The sequence below is a fragment of the Pongo abelii genome, chromosome 5 (assembly GCF_028885655.2).
Source record: "Pongo abelii isolate AG06213 chromosome 5, NHGRI_mPonAbe1-v2.0_pri, whole genome shotgun sequence".
NCBI classification, from domain to species: domain Eukaryota; kingdom Metazoa; phylum Chordata; class Mammalia; order Primates; family Hominidae; genus Pongo; species Pongo abelii.
Genome location: NC_071990.2, coordinates 5,181,072 through 5,198,265, shown reverse-complemented (window position 1 = coordinate 5,198,265; position 17,194 = coordinate 5,181,072). Strand labels below are relative to the sequence as shown.

Genomic DNA, 17,194 nt, shown 5'->3' with positions numbered 1-17,194 from the left:
GCTGTTTTTACTGTTTGCTGTAACTGTAGATGCCAGAGGCTAAAATTTCCTACAGTCTTCTTGTCTGGTCTCCTTTAACCCTTGCATTACTTTTCACTGTAATCCCTTGTTACCACACAAGAGCCTAACTGATGTGGAGGCGAGTGTGAGAGGAGGTGAGTGTGAGAGGAGGTGAGTGTGATTAGCTACTGGGCTGTGCCCTTTACAAGTGGGTCTTAGCTTTACTTTTCCCCCTTAATGGAGACAGGAAGGCTAGAAGGGGACAAGAGCTGGGCATTTCCCATCCCTTGGGTCAGTTAAGACTCTGATAAAAGCTAAGTCTGCTGGGCTTTGGTAAGTAGTTTGAGAGGAGGCTTTTGTTAAAGAGAAAAGCCTGTTGTGGATGTATTTCAAAATGGTTACTTTCCCCCTCCCTCTGCCAGAAACAAGTGGGATTTTTGTCAGACACTGGTGAGACTCCTGGAAGTAAAATTCATGAAAGTGTGGCGGCTCTGGGCCCCACAGTCTTTAACTCTCAAAGCCAGTGCATGCTGGGCCCCCAGCAATTCGTCAATTATAGCTTATCTGTTCCCACTAGTATAGGGGTCGGGGTGGGATTCTGCTCCTGGACTTCTGTTTCCCGTCACCTATCATTCCAGGTATCCTCTCTCCATTTCTCAGTGCAGCAGTTTACCCTGTCACCTCAGTTCTCCCGTGGGTCTAGGAAGAGTCATTGATTTTCACTTTGCTCAGCCTTTTCACTTATTGCTAGGACAAGAGTACAGATGTTCAAGCTCTTTACATGTTGTCTCATTAATATTTTGGCTTATTAATGTGTCATTCGGGTAGTCTTACAGTCCTCCACATTTACAATGTTCATAATTTCCAAAACATATGTTTGTTTCAAATACCTTGTTATAACATGCTGTCTTAAAGTACTATTTACACACAGGAGAAATGCACTCCGCACAACAAGCATTTAGAGAAACTGCTAATCCTTCCTACAGTGCCAGTCACCCTAAGTGAATCTTTCCCAGCACATCTGACATTTAAAATCTCTCTGGCTGTTTTGATTATAACGATCCTTTCTTTATAAATAACTTCTAAAACCAGATGTCAGCCAACATGCAGATGGCTCCGTTAGTCAGCTCGGGCTGCCAGTTAGGCTGTCTGGAGCACCATCGGCATACCTCTCCATAATGAAGCCCCTGCAAGATGACACAGTGAGCATCAGCACTATGTGCTTCTCCCTTCCTCACGCACAACTCATTTGTTCATGCCCTGTAAGGTAGCAGGACGGAAATGACTTCATTTAAATAAAGCAGTTTCCTAGATGGTAGTTTATCATGGTTATTTGCCTCTGAACATGCATTTATAACCAGCCCATCACAAATGTGTTAGGTATTCTGCTGTCGTCTATTCCTTCCTTTCTTCTCCCAAAAAAGAAAGAAAAAGAAATCAATATACCCTTTAGAAATAAAACAAACATTATTTTCAAAATAACATGTTGGCAAGAATAGATGTTGGTGTTTTGGGAAAAACTTGCTGATTTCCAGGTTGTAGATGGGTTTTGTTTGGTTTTTAGATTGTGATTTGATCATTTCTCCTTGCTCCTTTTTCTCACCATCAAATGAATTTCCCATTTACTCTTGTGATTTTTGGCTTCAAAACTTACTTGCTTACCTAGGTAAATCTGTGGTGAATTTCATTACAGTTTATGACTTTAGAATTACACTTATGTCAACAGACCAAAATGTCACACACAGGGATTCGATTTCACCGTGGAGTTCTTTAGGCGCTGCATGCAAGGAAGCAGATGGGAAAACTTTACACCAAAGCCACGTTAATGGGGAAAGGCTAGACAGTGTATACATAAAGGAAGAAGACTCCCTTTCTCTGACATTTTAGCATTATGTGGGGGCAAACGGGTCTTAACCCTTCCTAATCCTTGGCCAAGATTCCCATAACAATAAATAGTAGATTACATACATTATAATACCCAGATAGGCTGTTACTTATTCCAAAAGTTTATTCCTAAAATCCAACTCACTTAAAGAACATAGAAAAGTTACTTTACAAAAGATTCTCAAAGGACATCTTTTCACAAAGCCAAAAATTCATTACCAAAATCATCAACCACCAATTACCTCTACCCAGAATGTGCGTGCTTTGTAAATTCAGATTTTTTTATATTGGATTTTCCTAAACAGAGAACACAACTGAACTTTTGTTACAGAGGTTGTATTTCTTTCTCAAAGAACACTCGATTGCTACATAAAATTTGCCTCACATTTCTCCAAGAACTTTTCAGATAAAAGTGAGATACATTTCCAATTCAATTACATGAAAGAGTAATGAAATCTGTATTTCCCCAACTATCTCTCATTCTTTGCACAAGAGATCTGAAGTTCTCTGGAGGCCACTGAGCCAGTGGTAACCCCATATCGACCAGGACCTGCGTGGGTCACAAGTGTGAGTAGAATTCCCCTTTATCAAGGTCACAGATGTCTCATGCAAATGAGCTACAAGATGATTAATCATTAGAGGAAAAAACACCCACTCAAACTGAGGAGGAACAAGACATCACCTCTGCCTGGAAGAAAACAGACCATAGGCAGTTTATCATATAAGGTAAGTGCTCAGCAAACAACTGATGGATTTTCTCAGCTACCTCTTGAAAGGAGAAACTAGTATAACTTGGTCACCTTGGTTCAGCAGGTCTGCTAGAGTGACCCCTACTGAAACAAGGAAACAATCTCCCGGGATCATCCCTTTCTCCCTGCTCCCACCCACCTAAGCTCAACTCATCCCTCTCCTCCACCCCCACACACCCATCCCATCCATCACACCTACGCCATCCATAAACAGTTCTGCTGAATCCACCTCTTCAATATCCCAGGTATCCATCTGCCTCTTTCCAACTCTACTGCCACTCCCTCCTCCATCAGCCCACCTTAACCTTCAGGGACCCTCAACTGGTTTCACTGCCTCCAGTCTTAGACTCCTCGATCCATTTTCACCAAAGCAATCTGAATGATCTTTCTAATTTACAGATCTGCTGGTTAAAGACTTTCAGTGGTTCCTCGATGCCATAAATCCCTCTCTGAATAAAATCCAAATGCTTTAGTATAACTCGTAAGACCCTTAATAAACTGGCTCAGAGGTGCCCAAATGTTGCTATACATTGTAATCTGAGAAACTTTTATAATTCCCAATGCCCTGGCACACTACATACCGATTAGGTCACAATGTCTGGGGCACAGGAGGTGGGGAGGAGCCAGGGATTGGGAGGTTATTTATTTTATTTTATTTTAAATTTAATTTTCTCTAAATTCCCAGGCGACTCCATTGTGCAGCAAAGTTTAGGAACCACTAAACCAATGACTTACCTCTCTAGCTAGGCTCACCTATTACCACTTCACCACATATAAAAATCATTTCCCTGTTTTCAATACTTTCTTATGCTTTCTTACATCTAAGGCTCCACCTAGGCTGTTCCCTCCCTCCGAACACTTCTCCCCTGTTAAGTCTTGTGCAAATCTCCTTCCCAAAATAGCTCAACTCAATTTACAGTAGAGTTCTAAAAAAATTCCCTAACAAAAACTGCCTACTGGAGAAATCCATATGAAGTTACCAATCAGGAAAAGATCTATTAGATGGCAATAAATGCAGATCTGTGTTGTGAAAGTTGTGATGTGTAATGAGGGAAGACAGCCGGGAATCAGCTAAAATGATAAGGTACGGCCCTGCATCAATGAGCTTTTATGCAGTAAGTACGACAGAGGAGCTAAAGAGTAAACTATAAAGCCAGCAGTAAATCAGAAGTAACTGGGAAGCTAGAACTAGCTGATGGTAGTCTGAGTATGGACAGCCTTCAGCAGACAGACAACCTGCGATCTGCATAGAGAATGTGGTAGCACACCCCAGCCTGATGACAAGGGGCAGGTGATTTTCTAACAACAAATTCAGATGATCCTTTAAGAAGCCATTATCTGTTGATCTTTCAATGAACCACTATATGTGTAAACAACACTGAAGTTTGTGTTAGGGGGTGTTGGTTGGTTGTACTTTGCTGATTAGGTTGCTCTGCAGTACCACCACACACTTTTTCTCTCTCCCTCTCCCTCTCCCACCCCAGAGTCCTCAAATTTGTATTTGATGCCATAGCTATGTGCTCTCCAGCAATTCATACATCCCCTATTATATCACTGAACACAAGGTATTGGGACTGCCCATTGACCTTTGGCAGATTCTTTGGGGGCAGGAACGTGTCCACCGTCACCACAAGTCACCAACAGGAAGCCCCAGATATAAGCTCCTAAAAAAAAAAGGGCTGTGTCTTTGCTATTCAACACTGTGCCTCCAGCACTTGCTACAGTGCTTGTACATACTGGGCACTCAAATTCTTATTTGAGTCCTGCTTGGACTCCTTATAATTGATACTTAGCACTGTGGTCTTGAAAATCTGAGAGGCACTTCTTTAGGGAACAAGAGCGCAGAACAGAAGGCAAGAAGAGAGAGCCCTACACTTTCTAATACACACTGGGAATAACCCTACTTTTCAAAACCCTCCTCCATAAGCATATTCCCAGTGGCTAGAGATGAGTTAAATCTTTGAAGTTTTGATATTTCCTTTTTTCTGCTGTCTTAGTCTAATCTTCAGCACCATTGTTAACGTATTCTCTAAGCTGGCAATATTGTCCTCAAATATCAAACAGTAAGTCCTCAGATAATAAAGAAAATTCCCAGTCTACTTCTCAGGGTTGTTACGAAGTTTAAGTGAGAGTGTATACAAAAGGCCTTCTGAAACACAAAAAATACTACACAGACATAAGCTATGAGAGTTATAGGTTAATAGTAAGCAAAGCCTAAAATAAATTCTTATTAAAATTTTTATACTTCAATTTCTGAGGATAAACGAATGCTATGAATTAAACTGCCAACCTTTTGAGTTAAAGACACATTCAAAAGGACTGCAGCTTAATTCATAATCTGAATCACTTTCAGAAGATGGCCCCAAGTTATTTGCTTGTTCCTAGATTATTTGTAAGTTTCAGACATTCTACAGATGCAAAAAGTTCATTAGAAATCAAGGAGCTTTATGTGTCTAAATATGGTTTGTGGATGAATATGTTTGTATTACATAAAACCCTTCAACATACCGAAGATTCTACGATGCATGGAAAGTTATTTAAACTAACTTACACTCCCCCAGACAAACCTACAATGGGCAAATTCACTTGAGACCACAATTAATATATCAATGTGAATCAGAAATACATTACAGTTGTGGAACAAAGGAATCTGTGAGTGGCTTTTTATCTCTCATTTTTGACAGCTAGATCCAAACATGAGCTGCTTCTTCCCAACAAGTACAAACCATTACGCTCTTACTTACCCTCCATGCCAAAAAAAAGAGGCACATGGTCCTAGTCTTAGCTAAATAAGACACCCAGGTCAAAAACTGAGAAACTCTCAATCTTCAGACAGCTTCATATATCTAAAGAAAACAGGACAAATAATTTGATCTGAGGCCAATACCACAGTCAACAAATAAAGAACATTTCATGGAAATTTTTTTCTAAGGAACATTTATTAGGGTCTTGCAGGTGTATGCCTGTTTTAATACACAGAAGTAAGAAGAGGGAAAAGTTCTGTAACCTCATACTCAGATAACTGTTGAGTTAAAAATAATGAGAATAATAAAACATGCCAAATGTACACACACACACACACACACGTGACTGAAATAGGACCCCCTTCTGTATCTCCAATTCAGTGGCTTTTGCGACTTTTCCTAAAAGTTTCCTGTGATCCCTTTTGAAGGGGTTGAGGGAACCCCTGCAGCATCTATTTAATGTATCAGTAAAACATACTCCTTTTGATTCTTAATACAAACAGGGTCATGTACCACATCTTGCACAGCATCTGTTTAATCTATCAGTAAAACATACTCCTTTTGATTCTTAACACAAACAGGGTCATGTACCACATCTTGCTTTTTACTTAATAACAAAATGCACTGGAATTTCCTCTCTGACAGCACATACAGATCCTCTCTACTCGCACAACTACAAACCATATCATCAACTGGATGCACGATGATTTATTTAACCAGTGCCTCATTGATGTGTTCTGACTGTTCCCAGGTTTCTGCTATGACACCAGTGCTGAAATAAGCATCCTTGCCCACATATTTTAGCAAACCTTTCTAAGTACAGAAGAGTAACTTTTTAATGGTGGGATTGCTGGAGAAACGGGCACAGGAATTTTATTTTTATATTGCTAAACTGCACTCCACTCAAGTGAGATTGCTCAACTTACTCTACCAAGGACAATATTTTCATGCCATTCATTCACTCACCACATGTTCACTGACCCCTTACATTTCTCTGTTTTCAGGATATAGCAGTAAAATAGATTTTTTGTTAAAAAGGGCCTCTGCCTATGGACCTTACGTTTTGGTAGGGAGTTTCTGTTTGCCCAAACCATCCTGAGTACTTAGATTACTTTTTGTTTGATTGTTTGCCAAATGGGTCAAAAATGATGTCTCACTAGCATACCTTCCCATTAATTATCAGTGAAGCTGCACATTTTCATTTGTGTTTAGCATTTGTATTTTTTTCATAAACTACCAATTCACACGCACACACAAAAAAAATGTATTAGACTGACAGACCTTTTTCATTACTTATTTCTATAAGTTTTTTTTGTTACTGGCAACTCTTTCTTGGCCACATGTATTACAAATAATTGCCAGTTTGTGGCTGATCTTTTGACTGCCTTTGTAGGTTTTTTTTTTTCTTAAACCTAAATTTTATATGAGGAAATCTAACAATTATTAGTTTATGACCTTTGAGGTTTTTGCCTTGCTTAGAGAAAGGCCTTCACCACTCCAAAATTATTAATAAATCTACTCATGTTTTCTTATAGAAATTATACTTTATGCTTTTATGTTTAAATCTTTTATCTATCTGGAATATTCTTGGGTATAAAGAATGAAATAAAGATATTTCATTTTGTTTACTCTTGTTTCCCTAAACATTTAAAATTATTGGAAAATCTACTTTCCCTAGTGATTTGAAAACCATCATTACCATAATCTAATTTCAGGTCCATTTCAGGTTTATTTTTGAACATTTATTTTGTTCCATTCATCTGTGTGCCTTTTTCTTTTTCTGTAGCAAGATCTTAAATTATTCAGTACTAACGTTTAAATTATTATAGCTTCATAATGTATCTAACATCTGGTAAGTCAAGTTGCCCCTCATTACTTATCTTTTGGAGAATTTTCCAAGTTATTCTCACCATTTGATTTTTCCAGATGAATTTTGTATCACTGTGCCAAATTCCTCTGCACAACAAGAGCAACAAAAACTCTGTTGCTCTTTAAATTAGGATTTCATTGATTATTGGATTAATTTATAAATAATTGATATCTTTCAATATTGTCTTCCTTTCTAACCTGTTCCTTTTTCCATTTAACTCTTCTAGCAAATCTCTTTGTGTTTTAAAGTTTTCATCATACATATCTTCCACATTTCTTATTTCAGATTTATCCACAGGTATTTTATTATTTTGGCTGTCATAAGAAACCTATTTTAAAACACATTTTATTGAGTAGGTATATAGGCACAGTACGAAATTCAAAACTCCCCCACCCTTATCCTTAGCCACCCAGATTTCTTCCTAGAGGCAGCATTTCATCAGGGAAAGTCATTTCAAATCTGCATCAGGATGTTAATCATTTTGCTTTTATGAAATTAGTATATCATCTCTCTAAAAGATAAAAGTTCAAGACTAACAAGAATCTCACACAATCCTGCCAAGTCTAAAGAAAGGGTCTCTCTCCCCTCTGTAGAGTACCCCATCCCTGCCTCTCAACCTTGAGTCCTCCTTCTCCTTGAATCTCCCACATCCAATCCATTACTAAGTCCTAGAGAGTCTATCTGCAATATATGCCTCATATTCATCTACTTCTCTCCCAATTCAACCTGACTATAAAATCTGAAAGGCAGAGACAACCTTTATTTCATATCCCACTGTTTATCTTGTACACAGCACATTGTCTGGTATAGTTGCTATAAACTCAATGTTTGTGTGCCCCCAAATTCATATATTGAAATTCTTACCTCCAAGGTGATAGTACTTGGAGATGGGGCCAGCAGGAGGTGGTTAGATCACGGGGGCAAAGCCCTTATGAACAGAATTAGTGCCCTTATTACAAAGGCCTGCGAGAGATCCCTTGCCTCTTCTATAATGATACAGGGAGATGGTGCCATCTATGAACCAGAAAGCCCTACCAGACATCAAATATGTCCCTTGATCTTGGACTCCCCAGTCTTGAGGTCTATGAGAAATAAATTTCCATTGTTTATAAATCACCCAGTTTATGATATTTTGTTATAGCAGCCCAAATGAACTAATACAGTTGATAGCCATATACCACGGTTTGATCCACAGAAAATATGCAACACATTGTTAGATGTTGGAGCTGTATTGTCAGCCAAGGCTATCAAAGTGGGGTCCACCTGATACCAGCCCATGAATAAGGTAAGGACACAAGGCGAGAGTAAGTACATAGAAACTTTTGTAGCAATTTGACATTACTGTCACATTCAAGCTCATGGTCATTCTGGTAATCCATGTTTCTTGTATTTTATAACAGTATCAGTGTACAACAGATTAGAAATAAAAACTTATGGCCCTTTACCAGAGATGGTTTAGGAAGCATAAGTACGCAGGGTACCATCACCTCTTGCCTTGGCTTCCCCAGGAGGCATCCATCGGGAGTTGCTGCTTCCTCTCTTGCCTTTCCAGGGTGATCCTTCTGTGAATCACACGCCTGCAACTCAAACCCGTTGGTGATTTGCCACAGCATTTGCCCCAACCTACTAATGTCTGCATCACTGGGCTCCTTCCTGCTTCTGTGACTTCACCCAGGTCTCCTTGTAAACATCCAGGCACCCTGGCTTCATTGTTCTTCCCGGGACATATCACTCCCTTTTTTGCCTCGAGGCCTTTGCATGTGGCATTCTCTCAGCCCAGAATGCTGGCTGAGAGGAGACACTCAATAAATTGAGGAAATAAGAAAAAGAGAGGAAGAATTTTGTAGTAAGCTGTTTTTAAAAAGTGAAAAAATTCTCACATCCGTGACCCATCTTATTTGATAAACATAAAAATCTCACACCTTCCCTACTGTCCTTAAAAAATCCCCATATAAATTGCAAATAGTTGCCAATTCAAATTGAAGCAGTAGTAAGGTCAAAAACAAGCATTTACTTTAGTGTTGAGAGATCCTGACTTCCTAAAGCAATGTGGGCAGTGTAAGTGCTTTTCCACCAACTCAGGTCATGAGCCTTGAGGCTGACCCCTGAGGCTGCACAGCAGCTTGTGTCCTAGCCCTGTGTGCCCCACCGAGATGCTGACAGGTGCCACTCCTTTCTAACCACTACAACTTCAAGGCCAAGATGAATTAGTTCATAAAATAGGAAATCCAGTAGCTAATCAATATGTGCTGAAGTGCTCACGCTCACTACTAAGTCAAGAAATTTAAAACTTGATGCTATTTTTTGCCTATCAAGTTAATGAACTTAAAACAGCAATAATACCCAATGTTACGTGTAGTATATGGTTAGTTTTATACATTTGAGATTACTAGTGGCAACTTGCAGAAAACAATATATACAATATGATACGACGTAAATTGTGCATGTGTGTGCACACGCGTGTATGTAAATATCAAAATGTCTCATAGACCTTATGAAAATGTCCATTTATGGACAGCAATTCTACTCTGAAAAAATATCCCAAAGAACTAATGCACAAAAAGCCCACTAGAGGATAATTTATAATTGGAAAAATATATGAGCCATTCAGATCAATGACTCTCAAATGAAAGAGGAGGCCTGGCCCCGACTGAGTGAAGAGACAGCCAACTCGTCAGTCATAATTACTGACGGACAGTGCCATTACCCACTCACATCCCACTGATAAGTAAAGGACTGAGCCATTGGACAACATGTGGAAAGAGCAAGTAAAGATTTTTAACAAATGCCCCTCAACGGAAAATGAAGCTTCTGTAGGAAAAATATATAATAACAAAGAAAAACATATGTAATAATTTTTTGAATACCAAATTTTCATAAACAGATTACAACTACATGAAAACTATGCATTAAAAAAGAATGAAAGAAAAATTAAAATGTCATAAGTGGTTTGCATTCTATTGGAGGGGTCTTAGATAAGTTTTCTCTCAATTTCTCCATTTTTTTTTTAAGTTTTTCAGAACAAGTTCATATTTATCAGTTAAAAAATGTTAATCCTTTCAAAACCAAGCAAAGTCAAAATGTGCCCACCTCAGCATGCTGTAGGAAAATATTTATCAACAGCAGGTCAGTAAGACTCTTCTAACTTCTTTTTACCATGTGACTTGTTACTGTACAGAAGACAGTATGGAGCTAGTTTAGTAGAGAAGCAGAGAAAAATCATCCTGTCCACTAATCCAAAAGTAGGATTAAGTAGATCATCTTTTTGCTCTCCCAGAAAGAAAGTGGTTTACACACTGGGGCACACTGAGAATGTTAAGGGGCTTAAACACTCTAGCAGCGTGCATGAAAAACAGTTATATCAAGGACAAGCATTTCTAATCCAAAATTCCAGAAACATAGTAAAGGCCCTCTGAAATGTAAATACCCATAAATTCCAAAGCTGATTACCCAGTAGCTGTAACTGCTGACAGCTTACGAGGTTCACATCAATTTCAAGGGGCCTCAAGCCAGCATGGAATGAGCAGGATCCAGTCATCTACAAATCATTCAACTCCCAGGGCAGCCATCACATGGCTGTTAAAAGAACCAGTAGACTGTTCATTCTCTTTCCTGCTTTGTCTCCTCAGTCATTTCATTTGACATTCACCGTGAATACTTCCCTTACTATTAATGCATTTAGCTTCAGAATCTCAACTACACAACCAAATGTGCTCATCAGATTGGGGGTGAGGGGTTCTGGAAAGAAAGGAGGAAAAACAACCATGGAGTTGATGCAATATTGAGGTTTAGATTTCAGTCACACAAGATAAATCAAGAAGCTCAAAGTTAATGCTCCCGTAACAACCTTAAATCTCTACCTTAGGCATATGGATCAGAGTGGCAGTTTTATTAGGATCACAATTGTATCAAATACACACTCAAATCATGTACCACATCTACCATTATATGTTCTCCCTTTAAAATGAAAAAAAGGTTATATTCCAAACTGGAGATAAGGCAAAACTGTAAGTTTGAACAGAATTGAATTTTGACCCAGCACTGTCTTTTCGCACTCGGTATAAATCTCCATACCCCCATCTGACTACTGCCTCAAGGCTACAGTCTCTAAACTCATTCCTAATCCAGTTACATGGGAGGACAAGCACGGTCAGACAGCAAAGAACACTCCAAATACACACCTGTAGGGTCTATGGTGGGAGAGAGGCAAGCAAAACGAGCATGCCAAGTTCTCCCAACAAGGTATAGAGGAAAGGACACTGGACCAGGAATCAGGACCCAACTTGGGGTCCCCAGTCACCCACCATCTGTGTGATCATGGGGAAGCCATTTGCTCTTATTTGGCTGAATTTACTCCTCTATAAAACAATGAGGATTTACTCCTCTATAAAACAATGATTTGGGTGGTTATATAAATGAGTCAAAGGTCTCTACTGGCATTACCTTCCCGAAGTTTCTCAGTTGAAATTTCCTTTCCTTTACCCGTGAGGTCTGCTGGAGGTTTCACATGTGAGCAGGCAAACTGTGGGATCCCACTACTTAAACACAAGGCTTTGATAAAATGCCTGGGACTATGAGGATAAAGTAGTATTTTTCCCTCATTCATTCAATCAGGAGACACAAAACTACCATACACATACATCATATACAATACAATGTGCTAGACATTTTAGGAAATGGGTAGAAAATTGTAATTTTAAAAGGTACAGTTCCTACATGAAGGCATGTAATGTTTATAATCCAATTGGATAACAAATTGAAGAAAATTGCAATGACAAAGATCTAGAACAAATTGCTAATTAATCACAGTATCTTTCCCACTGAGCCTAGGTGTGACCTCAAAATCCTTCTCAACACAAGCACTCCATTCAGCACCCAAAAGACTGTCCTCACCAGGTGAGGTGAGGTGCTTTGTGCAGTCCACAATAGGCACTCTTCTGAGCACATGCCCAGCTACTTCCAGTCCCCTCCCCCTACTGCTCCTACCAAGCTCCTTTGACTTCCACCTTCACCTCCAAATCACTAGGTACTCCCAAAAAGAAGGGAGCCACTAAGAACCTAGTCACACTGGCTGAACACTCTTGCCAACCCACCTTTGTCAATTTTTTTAAACGTCCGAATTCTAGGGAAAGAGGAAACACCTATACCTTGCTTTAATCCATATCAAGCACACATCTGTTTTAAATACTAATGGATGACCATTATGTTGTCATCAGACATCTAGTACATTCCTATTAACAAAGGCAATGCATGGTGTCACTGGGTTTAAATCAATACACAAACGCGCCAACAAGTTTTTTACACACACACACACAAACACAAACACAAACACAAACATAAACACAGCTTCTCATGTACTGTGAGAGGCTGCATCCCTAACCAAGTTGGCCATCTGGGAAACGAATGCCTTTGTGGTGGCATTGTAAATTGCCTCCACTCTTCCGGAAAGCAATCTGGCAATACATTTTAGAAGCCATGAAAATGTTCATACTCTGACCCAGTAATGCCACGTCTGAGACTCTATCATAAGAAACTAATTCAAAATATGAAAATAGCTACATGCACAAATGTATACCTTTAACTGTTATTAGTAACTGTAAAAAGTTGGAAGTAATGCACATGTCAACAACAGAGTTAAATAATTAATGATGTGGCATCACAACAGAATATGATACAGCCATTCGAATGGTAACTATGGAGATTATACAGCGGTAAGGGGGAATGCACATACAAAACAACTGATACAACTAGGAAAAGCCACTGAACAATTGTTTAAAAACTGATTACCATGTTTTAGGGTGGTAAATGTGGGTGCTTTCCCTTCTCTATTTCTAAGCTTTTTGTAATACTGCTATGATGCCTCTATAATTAAAAGATAATCTTTTATTTAAAAATGATATGCATGCCTTTGATCTCAAGGATACAGAGCCACACTAGACCATGCAGCCTGCTATGCTACCCAGGGAGGAAGACGGACCATTAGCATTCTACGGACACACAGGCATCACAGGCTGAGCCACACAGAGCAGCCCACGGAGAGCCACCTGGAGGTGTTGCGTACTTGTCAATGATTGCCAAAAAATGAGCAGTGTCCATCTGCTAACCCCAGTCAATTCCCTTCATTACGAGCATCCTGAGGCAGAGAATTCCCTGGGCGCACTTCACGTACTGTCAGCTTAGTTATCCATTTAAAAAATTTATTTGAGGTCACATGGGGCTGTACAATCATTTGGTTAAAGTAACAAGCCCAGATTTTCACATTGGGAGCAATGAGAAATGTCTGTGGCAAGAAATGCAATAATCACAAAGATGGAGGAAGGCAAGCAGAAGCAACTTTTCACCTTCAGAGAAGCAGGGGGCTTGGGGGGCAGCCAACGTGGGCGCAAACACATTTGTCTAAGAACAGAGTCGTGGGGAGGGCAGGGTCAAAGGGAGGGCAGGAGTGGCTCTCCCGAGCTGACACAAGGATGAAGACACAGGAGGTAAAGATGTGTGTTCAGCCCTGACAAGCCTTAACCATCAGATGGCAACCGACTTCACCTCGGGGCCATTTAACCCCACATGCAGTTTCAGCCCTGTGCCAATCCAGGCACCAGTCCCACTCAGGAAAATCTCAGAGATCTCCAGTCCGGTTTTAACCAGTCAGTCCCAGGTGCTGCTCTTGCATTCTTGCCCCTCATCTCCATGTCCAGGCACCTCTTTATACCCTAGTGTCAATGCTCAAGTTCTTTTCTCTCCTCTATGCCCTCACTTCCCCACTGAGTCCCTGCCAGGGAAGCAGCAGGGCAAAGAAGCTTCACATACAGGTTGTGAAATCAGACGGCACTGACTTAAAATTCAAGTGAAGCTACTCTTCTCCCTGTATGACCTTGGGAGAATTACCCTCTTGAACTTCGGTTTCCTTCTCTAAAAGATTTGTACCTGCACCACAGGATCATTATAAGGGTCAAATGAAATAACAAATGTAAACGCCAGTATCTGACACTTATGAATGCTTAATAAAAGTTTGCTATATTTACTCTCGTTCCTCAGCAGCTGGCACCCTGTGTGTCTTCTTCCTCCACTAACCCTGCCCATTGAACATGAACCACACACTCCCGCTGTCTGTTGCTCAGCCCTCCTTATGCTGACCTCAGTCCTGAACTCAGTGTGCCTTCTGGAACCACTCCACTGCCCAAACCAAGACACTCTCATCTCTGCACCGTGAGCCGACTCTCCCTGCCAACAGTTGTAGCCCCCCACACACTCGGGAAGTGCACAATAATTTCAAAGCTTGGTACCGAAGCCACACTGCCTGGTTCAGAGCCCTGCTCTTTCACTCATTAGTTCATGTGACTTTGCTCAAGCTACTTAACTTCTCTGTGCCTCATCTCCCCATCTGTAAAAGATAGTAATAGTGTCTACTTCCTAAGATTGAGGAGAGGATTCAGTGTGCAAGTAAAGCTCTGAGAACTGTGCTAGCACACAGTAACCAGGCATATTTTTTTTAACTTCAACTCCCCAAGGCGAGAGGTACTTGATTAGCCTACATCATCCCATGTCATCCAATAACCCAAGCAGCTTTGCGACTCTCTGATACAAGGGAGATATAATCTGTCTCGACAGCAAAGCCTTGCTATCTACCACGTGGTGCACAGACCAACATGGGGACTGCCTGGGAGCCTGTTAGAATCTCAGGCCCCACCAAGCCGTACTGAAATAAAATCTGAATCTTAACACGTTTTGCAGACAGAAGTCACCTAGAGGTCTTGTTAAACAACACAACAACACAGGTTTGGATGGGGCCTGAGATTCTGCTGTTCCTAGGACCAAACTTAGGGGAGCAGAGCTCTAGAGGAAAGTTCTGAAGTAGAAGTGTTCCAACATGTGGGAAGACTGTCATCTGGAGTCTGTAAGCAACAAGGAGGGTAGGTGGGCCTGACTGGTAACTGGAAAAGTGCATGGCTAAGATAAATGACCAACAGCATAAGGAGCTCCTTGGTAAGTTCTTAAGAGGGTAGGGACCAAGTCTTCTTAATCTGTTTTATTGAGTGAATTCCCAACATGAAGGATGGTTCAACAAAATCATCTGACATAACCCTTACTTGTGTTGGGTCTACCAATTTATCCCCATTTTCTTTTTTTTTTTTTTTTTTTTTTTTTTTGGTGTGTGTGTGTATATGTGATAGCATCTTACCCTGTCACCCAGCAGGCTGGACTCATTTTCAATAAAACTAGAATGTTAGTTTAAAAAAAAAATTGTTTTATATTAGTTGCCACTCCCCAACCCACCCTAATATATTAAACCGCACACTTTCTGCATGGAGACAATGCAAACTAATCTTGATAGAAGGGAATGATTTCGCAATTGCTTCCCTTACAAATGATTCTGGCTTTGATCCAGGAGATGGGGTAGGTGGGTTGGAGACAAGAATGGGGCTGGCAGAATATCTTCTGCAAAACAGTGGGCTAGGCTTTGAAAGAGAACTTGCCGTTATTTTGCTGCCATCTTCTTTCTTTGTTTTTTTAGAGACAGGGTCTCATTCTGTCAACCAGGCTACAGTACAGTGGCACGATCACAGCTCACTGCAGCCTCAAACTCCTGGGCTCAAAGGATCCTCCTGCCTCAGCCTCCCAAGCAGCTGGGACTATAGGTGCATGCCACTATGCCCAAACTTTGCTACCATTTTCATTTCAAACTCCCAGGATGTTGCAAACTAAGTTAAGGCATCAGAAAAGTAAGTGCCTCATTTCTATAACCCTTGACCTTTTCTTAGTGACACAGGTAACTAACCAGACCCTGGAGGTCAACGACCAGAGAATAATAACTATAGAGAAGAAAAATAAAAGACTACAGACTAGAAAAAATCATACCAATTGATCCAAAAGCCCCCTAAACACTCCCTCCCACCCCCAGTAAGCACAGCCTTCATTTTCTAGGACTTCAGAAATAACCAGATGTGGCTGGGCATGGTGACTCACGCCTGTAATCCGAACACTTTGGGAAGCCAAGGCAGGCAGATTGAGACCAGCCTGGGCAACATGGCAAGACCCCATCTCTACAAAAAAAAAAATGTTTTAAATAAAAAAAATCAGCCAGGTATAGTAGCACATGACTATAGTCCCAGCAACTTGGGAGGCTGAGGCAGGAGAGTCGCTTGAGCCTGGGAGATTAAGGTTGCAGTAAGCTATGATAGCATCACTACACTCCAGCCTAGGCAACAGAGCAAGACCCTGTCTCAAAAAAAAGAAAGAAAGAAAGAAAGAAAAAGGAAATGACCAGATGCCCATGACTGTTATCTAAGCAATCTGTCTCTCTCATCCAACAGTGTCCCCTACCCCACCCGCCATCTCCACACAGACACCTGTCACCTCAGTAATTAGCTAAGGGGAAAAATCTGCATAAAAGTGAGAAGACAGCTACATTCCCAGTCCCCACAACCATTATGAAATTATCTAAATGTGAATGCCATATCAAACCCAAATGTGCTTCTCTTTGAAAAAAAAAAAAAAAAAATAAGGATCAGCATCAGATGTCCCTTCCAAGTCAAAGGTCAGGAAGAATTTCCACTATGTCACTCTGAATCAGCAGCTATGTATGACTATAAACAGACATAACATTTGGACATGTTTATGTTATATATACTTACTTTTACGCACAGAGACACATATGTCTCTGTTCTACCTATATCAAAAAAGGTTTTGGAGCAGGTAAGAAGTCCTTGTCCTCAATCACCAGAGTAATCCAGTCATTTTCTGCCCTCAGTGAGGGCTCTAAGAGATACACAGCAGGAAATCTAACACGGATCATACATCCTTTCTCTAACTACTCACAGAGTCCTCATAGATAAATAACAAACAAAAAATGAAAACATTTTTAAATTTGACATCTAAACTTTCTGCTCCAACTACTGACAGAGCTCTCATATATAAATAAAAAAATGGCAAATTTTTTAAATTTTATATCT

General features: G+C 40.3%; 1 protein-coding gene across 8 annotated transcripts in view; it reads right to left on the bottom strand.

The window, feature by feature from the left end:
• The window catches only part of FARS2 (phenylalanyl-tRNA synthetase 2, mitochondrial), a 519,601-nt gene that overhangs the window by 463,629 nt on the left and 38,778 nt on the right, over positions 1–17,194 (bottom strand). Inside the window, exon 1 of one of the 8 annotated variants that reach the window (XM_054557153.2) lies at positions 5,378–5,517. The exons of the other annotated variants lie outside the window; for them this stretch is intronic. The gene's annotated coding sequence lies outside the window, so the exon portion shown is untranslated. Of the gene's footprint in view, positions 1–5,377; positions 5,518–17,194 lie in introns of those variants that run through there. 8 annotated transcript variants of the gene reach the window in all.